Below are 15,194 nucleotides of genomic sequence, written 5' to 3'. Positions count from 1 at the left end.
GAGAACTCTCCACTGTCTCAGCTCAGCCTCCCTTCCCAAATTCCATCAGCATTCACTCCTTCTCATGCCCCTTTTCTCTTTCCCAGCTCTTCCCTCACAATTTCTCTGCAATTTCTATGCTAAAGGAGTGCTGCTCCAGCCCAGAGCAGCCCAGAGGAGAGCTGTGGTCCAAGTAAAGTCAAACATAAGCAGAAAGAAAGTCAAACATAAGCAGAGGCATAAGAGGAGGATGTTTTGGTGGCTCTGATGAGTGGGGAATGCCCTGGTGCAAACTGCAATTTGGGTCACAGTGTGGCAGGGGAAGGAAAAAAGCCTCAGATTGCTGAACAATGGTTTTTGGCAAGAGCCTGGGAGATCCACCTAGAAAAATCTGAATCTAAGACAAAGGAAACCTATGATTCAATTTCAAGATGTCAAGTCAGCCATGAAGATAGATATAGACAGAGAGGAGGAGAGGTGAGAATGCACCTCCTTCGCTTTGAAAAGAAAGGCCAGAGAAGAAGAAAATCAACTAAATATAACAGCCAGTGAAATAAGTAAAACATCTGGGAGGTTATTTTCTTGGTAACAAGCTAATGTAAATAGACCTTTGTATTAGGTCATAAATGTAACTTCCACAAAGATGCAAGTGAACTCCCCTCATTCAAAGGCTGCTGTGGGCTGGACATTTCCATGGAATTGCCTCCCTGGACCACCACTGTTTCCTGTTAGGCCTTCACACGGCAGGGCAGTCCTGCTCCTGACAATGACTGAGGCTCAGGACTATTGTAACCAAAAACCAAAATGTGTTCCCATTAAAAAAATCTGGATGATAGCAATTAATTCCACATTTTTGTGAATAAATATCATGTGTTTTGTGCCAGAACACTTTGGCTTGTTCGCAGAAGCTAACAGTGACACATAAATCTATTTTCCCTGTTGCTCAACAGACCATCTCACTCTGCTGACCAGTTTTCACTGGGGAAAAGGGTTTTTTCTGTCTCTCAGTCAGCACCTTGAAAGGTCCTTGCTCCCCATCTTCATGTTGACCTGTGGGTTACAAAATGTACTCAAAGCTACTGATGTTGAGGTAGTCCTGTGACTGCTTTGGGTTTTCACCAGCCACTGATATGAAACAAATTTATTTCCAAGAGCTGCCCCACCATTTCCCAGGAGTGATGTCACTCAGCTGGAGTCAATGACCAGGATTTCTCCCCTTTCCTGTAGCCAAACCCAGCAAAACAGATGTGCTGTGAGCATCCCTGACACCACAGCTATGCTGAACGACCCATCTTGTTCTCCCTGTGGCACTCCTAGGAAAGAGCTCTCTTCTGGCATCAGTGATTTGGGTTAATGTGGAACAAGAAAGGACCAACACCTGAGCAGAGAATGGCCAAGCCATTCAGAAAAAAAGCTGATATACCCCTGTCTTTTCCCAGGGGTTTACTTTGGTTTTACTCTGCTGATTTTGGTGTATTGTATTGCAGAAGTGTAAAACCAAAGGAAAGCTGTAGGATTCTGGCTGTTCTGAAGCTTTACAGATGTTTGCTGGCTTTATGTGGGAGAAACATCACTATTTTATTGACCAAACTCTTTTTTGTTTTAATATGGAAAATCTCAGTGGCACTTCACTCCATTGGTCTCTTTTTTCCTTCTTTAGTCATATGATAATGTACACTTATAACCAGTGAATCATCCACCCAAAAAGTCATAAAGAGAAAAATAGCTTGTATGTATGTCTCAGCGGTCAATGAATCATTGACAACAGGTATAATGGGAATAATTATATACTGCTGAGAAACTTTACCCAAAGCCCAGCTCAGAGGCTAGTTTCAAAACTTCTGAGCTGTGCAGTTGGATCCAAGGCTGTGAGTGCCAGGTTAGGAAGCAGCCAGGAGAATTTCAGATTTGTATTATTGCAAGGAAATGTCTTCCCCAAGCGTCTGTTATGTGTTGACAAATTGTTTATACTTAACCAAGCAATAATAATGAACAGTCTAAATAGACATTGATTTTTATGTTTTTAATTCACTTTTAGTGGGAAACTATTTTGGCAACAGAAATATGAATGTCAAGTTTTGGATGCCAGCCACTGCTTTAGAACTATGCTATTTTAAGCAGTAATATGTATTATTTGGTAAAACAACATATATTTTTATGGTCTAATCCTGGAAGTTCCTACTCCAATGAGCTTCAGCCTTCCAATCAAAGTTTCTGGAATTACACATATGAATGTAAATTTGTAGCAGACTGGATCCAGACAAAAAAAAAGTTTCAGTTTCAACACAGTTGTCTGCTGACTTCCTAGAAATAGTTGAAATATAAATGTGAGGCAATTGCTCCAGAACACAAGTGCAAAATCCTTCTCTAAGCCAGCTCAAAGAGCTGGAGCAACTAAAGTCCATGGACCAAGTCCAGCTCCAGAAGGAGGCTTTGCTTTCCAGTGCAGGGTCATTGGCTATTTTGAAGAGCATCTATCACACAGAGCAGTCAGGGCTGCCTCCCAGGGCTGCTGGCTCCATTTTTCACCTGGGTTTGTAGCCTGGGCTGAGCTCAGCCCCAGTGCCAACTCTGGCAGCCCTGGAGATTTTGCACATCATTGTGGCGCCAGACCCCACATTGACCCTTGGGAACAAGGACAACAACTATTTTTTCTCAGATCTGCTGAAGCCTCTTAGAGAGGAAAGATACACAAATGTGGCCTCATGATAACACAGTTGTGTCCCTTCCACCAATGCACAACAGGAATTCTCCTAAAGAACAGAATTCCTCACAGAAGGAAAATTTACAAAATAAATTATGGATTAATCAGATCCATTGTGCAGCATGATCCCTGCCATCCACCAATGGCAAACAGCACCCCTAAGCATCTGATATACTTTTCCTCTCAAATATCCCAGCAGTACAAGAAGATGGTGATCAACCCCATCCTGCTCCTGTCACAGCAATGCAGAACTGTGCACCAGCAGTTAATTCAGTGAAGCTGTAATTGCCCATACCTGGAAGGAGATGGTGGTCACAGGAACTCTTTCAGTGGAGACAAAAAGGCACTTTCTGAGAGGAAATCTTCTGATCCATCATAGATATCTGCCTGAGGATAAGCTGGACAACCTTCTGGAGGTTCCCATTTCTGCTTGTCAGCTGCAAAGGGAGCATGGCTGCAGCTGTGACCAGCTCAAACTTAAATTTCTGACTCCTGGATGCCTTGAGTTGGAGCAGAAATATTTCACCTTTAGCTGAGAAAGTACTTGAAGAGAGATGGGTGGCTGCTGTTGCATTTCTGGAAAACACAAGATATTATACGACCTGTTAATTTATTCCAGAGTTTCCCTTTATGCTTTAACAATATTGTTCAGCATTCAATTCAAGTCATAACATTTAATGACTTGTGGTCAGCTCAGCTTATCCTGTATTTCTGTGCCAGCTTAAAAAATAAACAGAGCTGCGTCTACTGAATGGCACAATCAGAGGAATTTACCCTGCTCCTACCACAAAACATGTATCAGAACATACCAACACAATTTCTGCTCAGTTCAGAGAACATGGGACTGTTCTTTACATCCTGGTATAGGAGACTGAGGGAGTTGAGCAGTTTGTTTGGTAATGAGCATCACTCTTTAGGGGACATGAAGACTGAGGACAGCTTCAAATTAACACTACTTTCATTTCAATCATGTCCAGTGGCCTCAGATAGGAGATGCAATGTGCTGGGGGCTGCACAGTTACTTGGGACTTGTTTCCAGCACTGATTTAACTCAGTGAATAACTTGAGTCGTGTCCTTACCAATACAGAAAAGCTGTGGGTTTGGAGGGTGCCTTTGTAGGGGTGGCTGTCCCTCATAGGGGCAATGTGGCATTGTCATGTATGAGCCACCCCTCCGCCAATTCTGTACACACAGTGAAGGGTTAACTCCACTGCAGGGTAAATGCCATGCTGCAAATAATTCCACAGGAAGAGGTAATCCCTGTCCTGATGAATTTACAACCAAAATCCCCACATAAGGTGTGTCAGGAGGCACAAAGCCAAGAAGAGGTACAGAAACTCTTACAAAAGCACCTTTGCTGCCAAGCTGGGAACAGAATTTAATGCTCAGCTGGTGACAAACAACCCCAAAACAAAAATTTGCAGAAGATGCTCCATACTTTAGGCAATGGGAAGAAAACTCAGGTATTCTTGAGTTTTCTTGTCTTCCTCCCTTTGAAGGTCTACGCATACTCGATTCCAGCACAATTTATAAAATAGATTTCTAACTTCTTGGCCTCAAAACCATTCTCTAGACATACCCAGTCTATGAATCTGCTGCACAGACATTCTCCATGTTCTCAGCTTTCTGGTTTAAAAGCCATCAACCAACCTATATACCTCAATTTCTTCAAAATCCTACTTTAACGTAATTTTGGCAAATAGGACAGTAACTATTTAAAGCTGTTCTGTGGGTTGTGTGCTTTGAAGAAGAAACCATTACCAGATACTTCAGAAAATTTCCATTTATCTTCTGTTGTTTCTCTGCTTTTATGCACCTTTCCTACCAGCTGCTGGACCACTGCCTGCCAACCCACCTCCCCCTTCTCCTGCATTCCACATTCAATGGGCTCTTCTGCAGTCAAAAGCTTTCTCCTATCTCGTGGGGCCTTTATGTTACAGAAATAATTTGTTTGTTACATTCAAAAGGGAATTGCTTGGTCCTGTCCTTAAAAATGTATGACAGAGTTAGAGTCCATTTTTTTACCCTTTTGCTTGGAAACCTGTACAATTATGATCTTAGGATGATTGTAGATTTTTTAGTAGATCAGGCAACAAGACAGGCTATTTCATCACAAGTGTCTGTGTGGAACTTGGGAGTGGTTTCTTTATCATAATAAAGGTACAGAACCAAATTATAAGGCCATTTCCAAAAATTGAAGCCCTTAGCCCATCTAAACCAAACTGTTTCTGGAGTTGGCTGATGTGAGGGCAAAGGTTGAGGAAAAGAGGGAATATCTTAAAATACATTTTTTACATCCTCTTCCCTGTCCTAAGCTATATACTTTGGGTTTCACCCCAATGGAGACACTTCCCAATGCTCACTGTCCTCTTTCCCTCCTATCCCATGAAAAACAGCAGTTAACTACTGAGCCCTTTGCCTCCCACTTTAAAAGTCTTCAGCATCCATAGTTTCTGCAGTTACATTCTTGTAAACTCTAGATTCATATCTAATAATATGGAAGTTCTCCTGTAGCATCTTCTGAAGCAGGATTTCCAAGCTGTGCAGTGAATATGCATTAACTTGCAGATCAAAGCTGCCCTTGTCATTACATTAATGATCAACCCAGTCAATATTATACAACACAGATTCAGCACAACCTTCAGATCCAGCCCTATGAAAATGTCTTCATTTCAAAGAGATGGCTCTGAAACTCCTCAATGACCCCTGCTCACCCACCAGCATCACTGCCTACTTATGGGAACTGGGGGACATGCTGCAATTCTTTCTTCAGGACATCCTGAAGAAAGAAAGGAAAGAAGAAAGAGAAAAAAAAAGAAAAGAGAAAAAGAGAGGGAAAAGAGAGAAAAAGAGAGAAAAGGAGAGGGAAAAGAGAGAAAAAGAGAGGAAAAGAGCAAACCAGTCTGTAAAAGGGTTCTTGCTGAAGTTTTGGAAAAGCAATCTTTCTCCTCTTCTGGAGGAAAAGGCAGTGCTCAGAGCATGTGGTAGAAGTGCTACACAAGAACAGGAGGTGAGTGGGGGCCTCTGGCAGCAGTGTGTGACACAAGAACACAAATCCAGGGGCTGCCAAGGCAGCAGCACCACCAGCAGTGAACCCCATTACCACCCTTCCCCTAAACCTTCCCAAAGCCCCTCAGTGCACAAGATCCTCTGCACAGGGAGGGCAAAATCCCAACCAGCCTTTGCTCATATTTCCTGAGGGCTGCTGAAACCATGTGCTAATCCCGTCAAAGCTCTCTCTCTGCATCCCTTGCCAGGGGTGCACACATAAACCTGCCTCATGTGAGCAGCCACCACAGCACACAGAGGCACGGGCTATTTTAGCACAGCTCTGCTTTCAGGTTACCCTGCTGGGTCATGTTACACACCCAGTCACAACATACTGAAATACAATACCACACCAGAACAGATATGTGACAAATTCTCCTCCAACCACACAAGTGCCTTATCCCTGTCCTGATCCAAAGTACAGCACTGCAGAGCTCTTGCCAATCAGGCACAGACTCAGCCACACAGGCACAACTTGAGTTCAAGCAGAGTTGAACCACTTCAGAAGTTGGGAAGGAGGGAGTAATTAAAAATATATCCTCTTGTTTATCCATATTTCACATCGGTGTTTTGTTCAGTTATGAGGAATTCCCTGTTTCCTTCATGAAATTACACCAAGGACCAAGCACCTGCCAAGGAGGGTGGCTATGTTGCTGCAGGAAGAAGAGAGGAGAGGAGCAGCACCTCCTACCCCACACTCCACAGCTACTTCTACACTAGAAGCTTTAATAAATCTGCTTTGCAACACCTATTGCTTTAAAATTGAATAAAGGCAAGTGGTGCAAGAGGTAGGGAGGGTAACATTATATTCCAATGACAGGGACAGAGGCAGCAAAAGAAAAACCTTCATTATTGGGAATCAAAGGATTTCCTTTGAAATCCTGTTCCATGCATGAGGTCACGGGAATTCCTCAGCTTGCCATTGACTGCTGTGTAGATACAGGGCAGGCAAACCTTGTGCCTCAGTTTCCAAACATGCAAAGATAGGAATATGAGCACTTTCCCTGCTTCAGCAGGGCTTGTTGAGGCTTGGAGGTTTGCAGTGTGCTGCAAGATCAAAGGACCAGAAGAGAATTACATATTCAGCACAGGTCCACACACTATTTGAAGGTCTGGAGGCAAGGCAGGTTGCTTAGCTTGCAAAGGAAAGCAGGAAACCAGAGATTTCACAAGCCCTTTTGTTGTAATTACTGGGGATTGAATTGGTGCTCTGAGAGATGGGCACCAGGCTGGCATCTCCCAAATAGCACTTACCTCAGAGGTATCACAGCCTCAGGATTTGCCCTAGAAGCATCCTAGAAGTGAAGACATTGAGATGAGTCTTCTCTTTGTGAAAACACAAGATTTTCTTGAGAGTCACTTTCAACAATCTGCCTCTTGCAAACTTCTCTATATCACCCTTCATTTGTTGGGAAACACAATATAAATCCTGGCACTCACAACGCTGTCACAGGTTGTGGTACCCTGAAAGATCTCATATTTCTGCAGAAGCAATAACTCTTCTGCTTGTCACTGTAAGCCAAGGTCTTTCTTACAGCACACACAAACACAGAAGAAAATAAATGTATTCCAGGAAAGCACAGGGATGAATTCACAATTACAAGTGGGAATCGGTGCTTTTGTAAACACACACAGACAAAAATTTATGGCACAGATCTCTTTTTCCAGCTACCATGAAAGGTCATTTCAGTCAGACAATTGGACTGGGGAGCTGTGGTAGCACATGCACTCTGTTATTCTCCTTTTCATGCCTTCACAAACTCATGCTGCTGCCAGTACATCCACAGCAGGTGGGCTTGGTCCTCCCTGGGGCTCCTTGAGGCCACAGATCCCCAAGCTCTGGACCTCAATAAAATAAGGGGCTTGCTATTCACCATAATTTCAGGATTTCCACAGTTCCTAACTCATCTATCACAAGTGCTCATAGTGCACACACCTAAAACCAGTCTCCTGCTTGTTGTTACCCACCACACATGACAGACAATGAATACAAGAGTCAGTAACAACATTCCCACAGACTGGGGAATGTTGTTACTGACTCTTGTATTCATTGGACACACATGTCCACTAGAGGCGCTCCACCTGCCACACCTTTCCTTTTTTAAATCAAAGTATCTTGTTTAGAAATAAAGTGTTTGCCAAGGATTAAATGTTGATCCAGTGCACAACAAAACCAGTGGGAGTCTCTAGAGATTTCAGCACCGAGAGCCTCACACAGCTCTGAATGCACACAGGTCACACAGGATCCAGGCAGAGCTCTTGATACCTGGCAGGCTCAGACCTCATCTTGCCAACGCAAGCAACTGGACAAAATGGAAGCAAAAATCAGTACAGGTAGTTTTTTATAATTTACCCATGCCCCTAATGTCGGGCTGAGACACACACAGAAAAAAAATTGTAAAAGGTGCAGAAAATGCAGTGAAATAAAACTGCAAAATTGTCAGGGAAGGTTGGATTTGGTGGTTCAGAAGATATTGGAATGTGGAAATCTATGGAACCTGGGATGGTGGAAATGACTAAAACTTTTATGAGCTTTGCAAGACTACAAAGCCTTACATGAGAAAACAAAAAGCCTTAGAAAAGCAGTCAAATGAAAGCCCATGCTAATGCTGGCATTACCTGAGAGCCTCATTACAGAAACAAAGCTTGGGAGCAGACAGCACCAACCCTGGGCTTTCCTCAACAGCAAGGACAGATGAGATTTTATTTAAAAAGTTTCTCAGCTGGTGCAGACATCAAATAAGCTTTTTGGGAATGATGCCAAGCGGAAGAGGAATGACAATGAAACCCAATCTGAAAGAATCAGGAAAGAAGTTTACATGGACACTGCCTGTAAGTCTGACAATGGCACTGAAAAGCAGCACCTGTCAATGCAGACACACAGAAAACCCACAGGTCTCTACATCCCACAACCTGAGCTGGTCATCTCCAGGCAGACTGATGTTAGAAGCCTCCACCAAAAAGGGACTCAAAATGGTGTCCTAATCTTCTGCCTTGGTAGAAGAGAAAGTAGAGAAAGGCAATAAAAAGCTCAGTGACTACAAACTGAATCATGAAGTATTGAGACACGAAATAACACAGAAGCTCTTCACACTAATTAATGACTGAATATTCAAGCTGTGGGACATGGGTGCTGGGGCCTCACCTGAAGTCTCGAAAGCTGAAATACTCCAAGGCTCTGTGCATATCTAGAATATTAGAAATTAATTTCCTTCTAACTCCATGAGGTCCTTTTTGTTAAAAGCTTAAATTGAGACTGGATGGTGTTCTCAGAGTCATGTTCCAGTTCAGCCACTTCTTAATGTCTGTAATGCAGAAAACACCAAAATGCCACAGGCTGTAACTTGCAGGTGTTCAGGCAAAACAATCACAGGGGTCTCTATAGGCCTTGAAATCAGTGAACTGTGCAGAGAGCAATTAAACACTCTCACAATTGAAGATGACTTTGGCTTCCTTTGCTGAAAGGCTCAGTATGCAGCTGGTCACCTCTTCCTCAGAACTTTTGCTTGGCAACCCTGAGTGTCAGGACAGAACAGAATCTGATGTATGTGTGCATATATATACATATATACATATAGATATATCCAGATACATATGGCCCCTTTGTGTGACTCCATGGAGCAAACCAGAGAAGGGATCAGACTGACAAAGGAAGGGAACTTCTCCTGGAGCATTTGCAGCTGGCACTGTGGCTCAGTGACCGACCAATGCCACGTGCAGTGGGGAAGCTCAAGGCAGAGGTTCAGCTTCCCCACCAAATAACAGCTAAAGAGAAACCACAGCTCAAGTAAATTGAGGTGCAGAACTCAGGGAGCTCTCAGGCTTGGGGAGTTCTCTGCATCCCTTTTGTTAGGCCGCTATTGGTAAGTAATTCTACCAACTGATTTAGCTGAGGCAGTGGTTCAAATCAGAACAAGTCTGTACTCCCAGTGACCAAAAGAAGTGAAGCTCTGCTCAATAACCTCTACAAAATTATTCTCCCAATTTGGGAAAACGACTTTATTCCCAGAAGTACCCAGAAACATGTTTAAATTGCGCTGTGTTTGCATGCCACCCTGTATAATGAAGGTATAAGCATGGGCTAAAGAACCTTGTGCTGGGTATTTGAAGGTATACTGGGGAGCCAAGGAGAAGAATACACTTGTCCTCCTGCCAGGTCTTTTAAGAAACACCAAAAAACCGAGACATCATTAAATAGTAATATTATGCTGTGAACATAAGCTAAAATAATGTACTAGTTGGAAAGATGAAGACTTACAAAAGTATATACTGAAATGAGGGACAAAAATTATACTGGATAGTCTAATGTGTACAAAGAAATGTAATATTGCATCTGTACAGCATCTCCCAATCTAACATTCAGTGGGAAACTGGTATCCTCACCTCCCAGAGAGGAACTGAGGCAAAGAATGGTTATATGACTTGCAAAATGCTGTATCAGATCTGGGAAGGTGCCCTGCGAGGTGACTCAGTGATCTCTGCCCCCACACACCAGCCAGAGGAATTGTTTCCAAGACAACACCCAGGTCACTAAAGCTGATAAGGACCCAGGGCCAGGGACACTGCTGCTTGTCATAATCATGTGTCCAAGCCTTGCAGATACCTGGTTTAGTACAGACAGTGACTATTTCTGATTAAATGTTTAGAGCATAGCACAGCAAGCCCACACATCTGACAGATCCCAAAGTCTCATCTGGAATGAATCAGTATCAATTCAGACTTTATTTTAACATATTGTTTAAATACAGTTTATCCCTCCTGATGCTGGGTTGAGAAGTTCAGTCTTTCAAATATACCCTCTTACACTGAAATTTTCTTCTCTTTAGGAACAACTTGAGAACACCCAAGTGCATAATTACAGTGGTCAGATATCTTCATCCTATTATCATCAATCTGTGTTGCTTTTCACAGGAAATCAGACTGACGTGTCTGTGGGACTGTACCGACCACACCACAACAGCAGTGTTTAGGAATAGTGACAGCAGGGACCAGATGAGCCTACAGAACCTTGTGCCACATGCATAATATACATGGCTTCAGTACATGGAGAGAAAGCTCCCAAACTTCCTGAGCCAAGAGAACTAAGAGCAAAATTTATAGATCAGCTATGTATTTTATTTTTTATAACATTATGTACCTCTGTGACAAACAGCAATTTCCTAGAAATTCACAGTTTGGCTTCCAATAAATTTGTCCTCTGGACTACATTATTTGCTGCTGTGACATCAGCACTCACTTCTCCTGCAGCTCCCTTGAGGGACAGCATAAAAATGCTGGTTACACTGATGGCACAAGATGCTCTAGCCTGGGATAGAAAACCCTTTCATCAAATGCATTTAGAGCTTATCTACAGAAGGCATCATGACTTAAGGAGCTGCTCACTCAGCTCTGGTCAGCAGATCAAGCAGTGCAGTTTGTCCCTACTGAGCAAAGCAAACAGAAATCCTGAATGGCAGTAACACGCCCATGCCTCACATAAATCCTGTGCTTAAGTGTTTTCCTGGTTGAACCTGGACTGCAGCCTGAGGACCAACAAAGCACCTTCTGCCACCTTCCAGAATGTGGAAGAGTACCTGGCTCAGAAGAGCAAGTGCCTCTACTGATTTCCACAGCACTTTTCCTCTTGGGTAATTATTGGCAAAACCCAGCTCAAGAGTACCACCTAGCCTTCCTCCAACATTTTACAGACACTAACCAGGGAGCTCAACATCACGAAATTAGGTAGCTATTAACTCTTGCACCTGTCCTACAACAGATTTAAAAGGTGGACTGAGAACCAGGGTAGGTCAAACTCTACCGCAGCATGAAGCGGTGCAAGAAATAATATTTTTCTGCTGTACCCCACACAGCCTTTGCTCAGAAGACAAACTCCTCTCTCTGCCCTCCTCCTGTGCTCTCTGCCACATTCATTCCCTCTTAACAGCCAGTGCCAGAGCTGAGCCAAAGGGACTGACTGACTCAGCAAGGGATGCCCAAGCCTTTGCTCAGTGTGGGAGACACCAGTGTCAGTCCCATGGCACTGCCTCGGGAAGGGGACAGCTTCCCACAGCCCTTTTTCCCATAGTGATGGACTAGAGAATGTTTGTGTGTTCAGGAATAATCACAGTATAATGTCACAGCCCACCCTCAGTACTTTATAACCCCAAAAGCCACTGACTCATACCCAGTCCAAGTGGTAGCCAGCCTCTCCACAGGCCTACTGTGCCCACCAGTAACACAGCCACTTCTGAGCTGAAGCATAACACATAACATCAAACAGAAATATCTTCTTATAGTTTAGCCTAGGAAACAGAGGATATGAGCCCACTCCAGGAAATACAGGGAATAAATTACCCTGGTGGGCTCCTACAGCCCGAAGCACAGTTCTCCCACGTAGCCTGGAAAGTGGGAAGGACAATGTAAAAGCACCTGTGTGGTGTCCTAATTGCTGCATTGTGCCAGCCAGAGGTGAGTCAAACTGAGCCTGGAAGCAGCTCCACTGCCCGTGTAACAGCCTGGTCACAAAGCAAGGACAGAGAGACTCCTGGCCATCAGCTGGGAGGCCTCAACAATGCTGGTTTGTGCCCTCAGGACTTGGCTGTAACCTCTGATTGCTCAGGAAACCCTTCTTCAATGACAGTGCAAACACCCAGAGTTGTCCAGCCTGGAATTGTGCCAGACCTCTGGCATGAAATTCCATTTACTCAGAGGAAAAAAAAATCCAGATGATGTGGGTGAACAAGAAGAAACATGTTATAAAGGCAATGCAGGAGATCTGAGATTTGTTCTTAGCTCCACCCAGCCCTGTGATCGTAATCCTTTGTTTGCCTTTTTTTTTCTTCTATTTAGATTGTAAGTTCTTCAAGACAGAGATAGTCTCTTGGTATTTGTTTATACAGAGTTTATACATCAGTCCCAGGGATTACTGCAAGGAGAATAATCTTTAATGACCACAAATCACTGTGACCCCTGTTTTAGAAATCCTCTAATGTGTGTCAAATAGATGTTCAAAAAGAGGCTCCAAACTAATTACAAGGTCTAAGATACCACAAGCTCACCACCTAGTCCATTAAATCCAGCTAGGAATCAAATCCCTGTATTCTTGGCTCTGACTTACTTTTTCGAGCAGATTGGCAAATGAGTCTCAGTGTGACTAGGAGCACTGTGCCTTTCCTCCCACAGGCTTACACTTGACAGAGAATTAAGAGAAGTCACTTCTCTTTTTGCCACATCAAAACCAAAGCAACAAAAACCTAGCAAACAAACAAACAAACAAACAAACAAACAAAACAAAACCCAAAATGAAACAACCCCCCCACACTACAATCACAAAGAGAAATTCAACACTTCACAGGAACTTAGACAGACAGAATGCTCTTGTACTGGGGCTTGAAAATAAAAGTAGGAAGTCCAAGACCTTAAAAATGTACCTGGGGCACAGGCAGGCAGACAGACAGGAGAGAAAGAAGAAAAGTGACAGCCCCAGTGGGAGGGACACTCTGATCAGTATCTGTTAAACACAGAGATGCATCTTGAATTTCTTCTGATTTCTGAGCAGCAGTGTCAAGAGGGAGTGCCAAGGGATGAGCAGCAAACCATCTCTGAGCCCAGGCAAACCCAGAACCCAGCATGAGCCTTACTGCCAGATTTGTTTCTTGGGGACTGCCTACCTTCCTCCAATGGCTGACTAAAGCTCCTCCACCTTCACTCATGTGCTACAGTTACTTTAGCATACTCCTAGAACTAAAATCCATTATCAACAAATTCCATAGTTTCAAGGGGTTTCTCTAACCAATAAAACCCTGCATCAGACAGTTTTTCATCCTGTATGTTCTCCAGAAGTGGCATCATGAACACTGCAAGCTTTTTTAAAGGAAGTTTGGTTCTCTGCAGTCACTACCTGTCTTCTCTTTAGCACCCATCCCCTTCCTGGGGAAACAGAGTCCAATCCAAACAGAGCTGTGCAGAGATTAGAGCAGATGAGATACAGGTTTGCTGTGTGCAGACTGCAGATCCAGGATTTGTTTAGAAAAATGACTCTGGTTTACTTCATGTGTCCACTCCTATTGTGCTTCTTTCAGTTGAGATAATTAATGTACTTGAGGAAAAATTGATTGTTCCCTAATATTCGTTCAGCCCTGTATAATGAGGCTCATTTTGGTCCTGAAGTCAGTCCCGTCCAAGTAAAGTGCTTGTTTGCATTTAAGATCTTACGGGATGTTAAGATGAATCAAGGTGCTTGGGGCTGTCAAGTTGAAAGCTTAATATCTTCAAATTGCTGTCCAGGTTACTTTGAAATATTTATGTAATGTACCTTTCTTTCCTGGCAAATTACCATTAATGGGAAAGGAGCTTAGAATTACCTACCAGAAGCACCGAAGTCCCTCTAATGGTAACAATTATTCATTCCAACTTTTTTTATATACAATTTTTCCTGTAGTACCTTCAAATTACCTGCAATTCCAGCAAATGTTTTATGTTAATCTAAACTCTGATTCTATCTTACTCATCTTTCTCAAAGCTGCTGCCTTGAGGAACCATGCAAAGCAATAGATAAACAGTGATTTCACGCTTCTGACTGTGCATTTGATGCAAAAAATCCTCTTGCTGTTTTAAAAAAGGCTGAATTTGCTTCAGTTGGAAAGCAGACTATTCAGGTGTCAGTCCAAGACCTATTGAAGCCAGAAGAATATATTCAAAAAACTGCTCTTCAGAGGGGTTAATAAGTCAACAGTGGATATTTTCATGTGGAGTTATTCAATTTCAGACAATTATCATAGTCATAAAAGTCAACAAGCTCTCTCTTAGCTACCTAAAATACTCAAGAACATGTTTATTCAGAGTTCATTTAAAACAAAAATAACATCCATTTGAAGAAAATAGTGGATTTGTAGTGAAATAATCAAGAACAAAATATTTCCATGCTGAAATACCTGCATGCCTCACATGGATCCCCTTGCTGAGACCCAACGTCTCCAAATGAAACTCATTTAAGAGAACTGTAGAAAACTTGGGAACTGAAATTGTAACAGAGAGGAAGGATGGTTTGGGAGCATGCCAGCAGGCAGGACATTGGCGAGATCTGGGTGAATTCCCTGATACTGTTGCAGAACTCCTGCTTGAGCTTGGCTGAGCTGCTCACCCTGCGCAGCTCCCACCTGGAACACTGACCTCCATTCACTTCTGCCCACACAAGCCCTCTTTTTGGAGTGAAGGAAGACTCCCTCAAAACACATTAGCACAGTGCTTTTTAGCACAAATCAGCTTCATTTTGGAGAGGGAAGTTGGCCACCACCATAATTCAAGCAGCTGCTGAGCACAGTGCAAGCCCTTGCCCCGGTGTGAGTGGTGCCACACAGCCAGGAAACAGCCACAGCTCTGTCATCTACCAACCCAAACCAATTCAATTTTTTTTTTCTGATGTCTCCTAGGCAATTTCACCAATGCCCACTAATTAATACAGTGGTCACAGAGTAATTTTAC

The 15,194-nt window shown here is 43.2% G+C and overlaps 1 long non-coding RNA gene across 1 annotated transcript in view; it reads right to left on the bottom strand.

The window, feature by feature from the left end:
- Nucleotides 1-3,250, bottom strand: part of LOC108962670 (uncharacterized) — a 79,580-nt gene extending 76,330 nt beyond the window's left edge. Inside the window, exon 1 of the long non-coding RNA XR_001991356.3 lies at nucleotides 2,979-3,250. This is a non-coding gene — a long non-coding RNA (uncharacterized LOC108962670). The remainder of the gene's footprint in view (nucleotides 1-2,978) is intronic.
- Between the last annotated feature and the right edge of the window lie 11,944 nt (nucleotides 3,251-15,194).

This window comes from Serinus canaria, chromosome 18 (assembly GCF_022539315.1).
Source record: "Serinus canaria isolate serCan28SL12 chromosome 18, serCan2020, whole genome shotgun sequence".
NCBI lineage: Eukaryota > Metazoa > Chordata > Aves > Passeriformes > Fringillidae > Serinus > Serinus canaria.
Note: the sequence above shows the minus strand (reverse complement) of the source record. Positions and strands in the feature narration are given on the sequence as shown.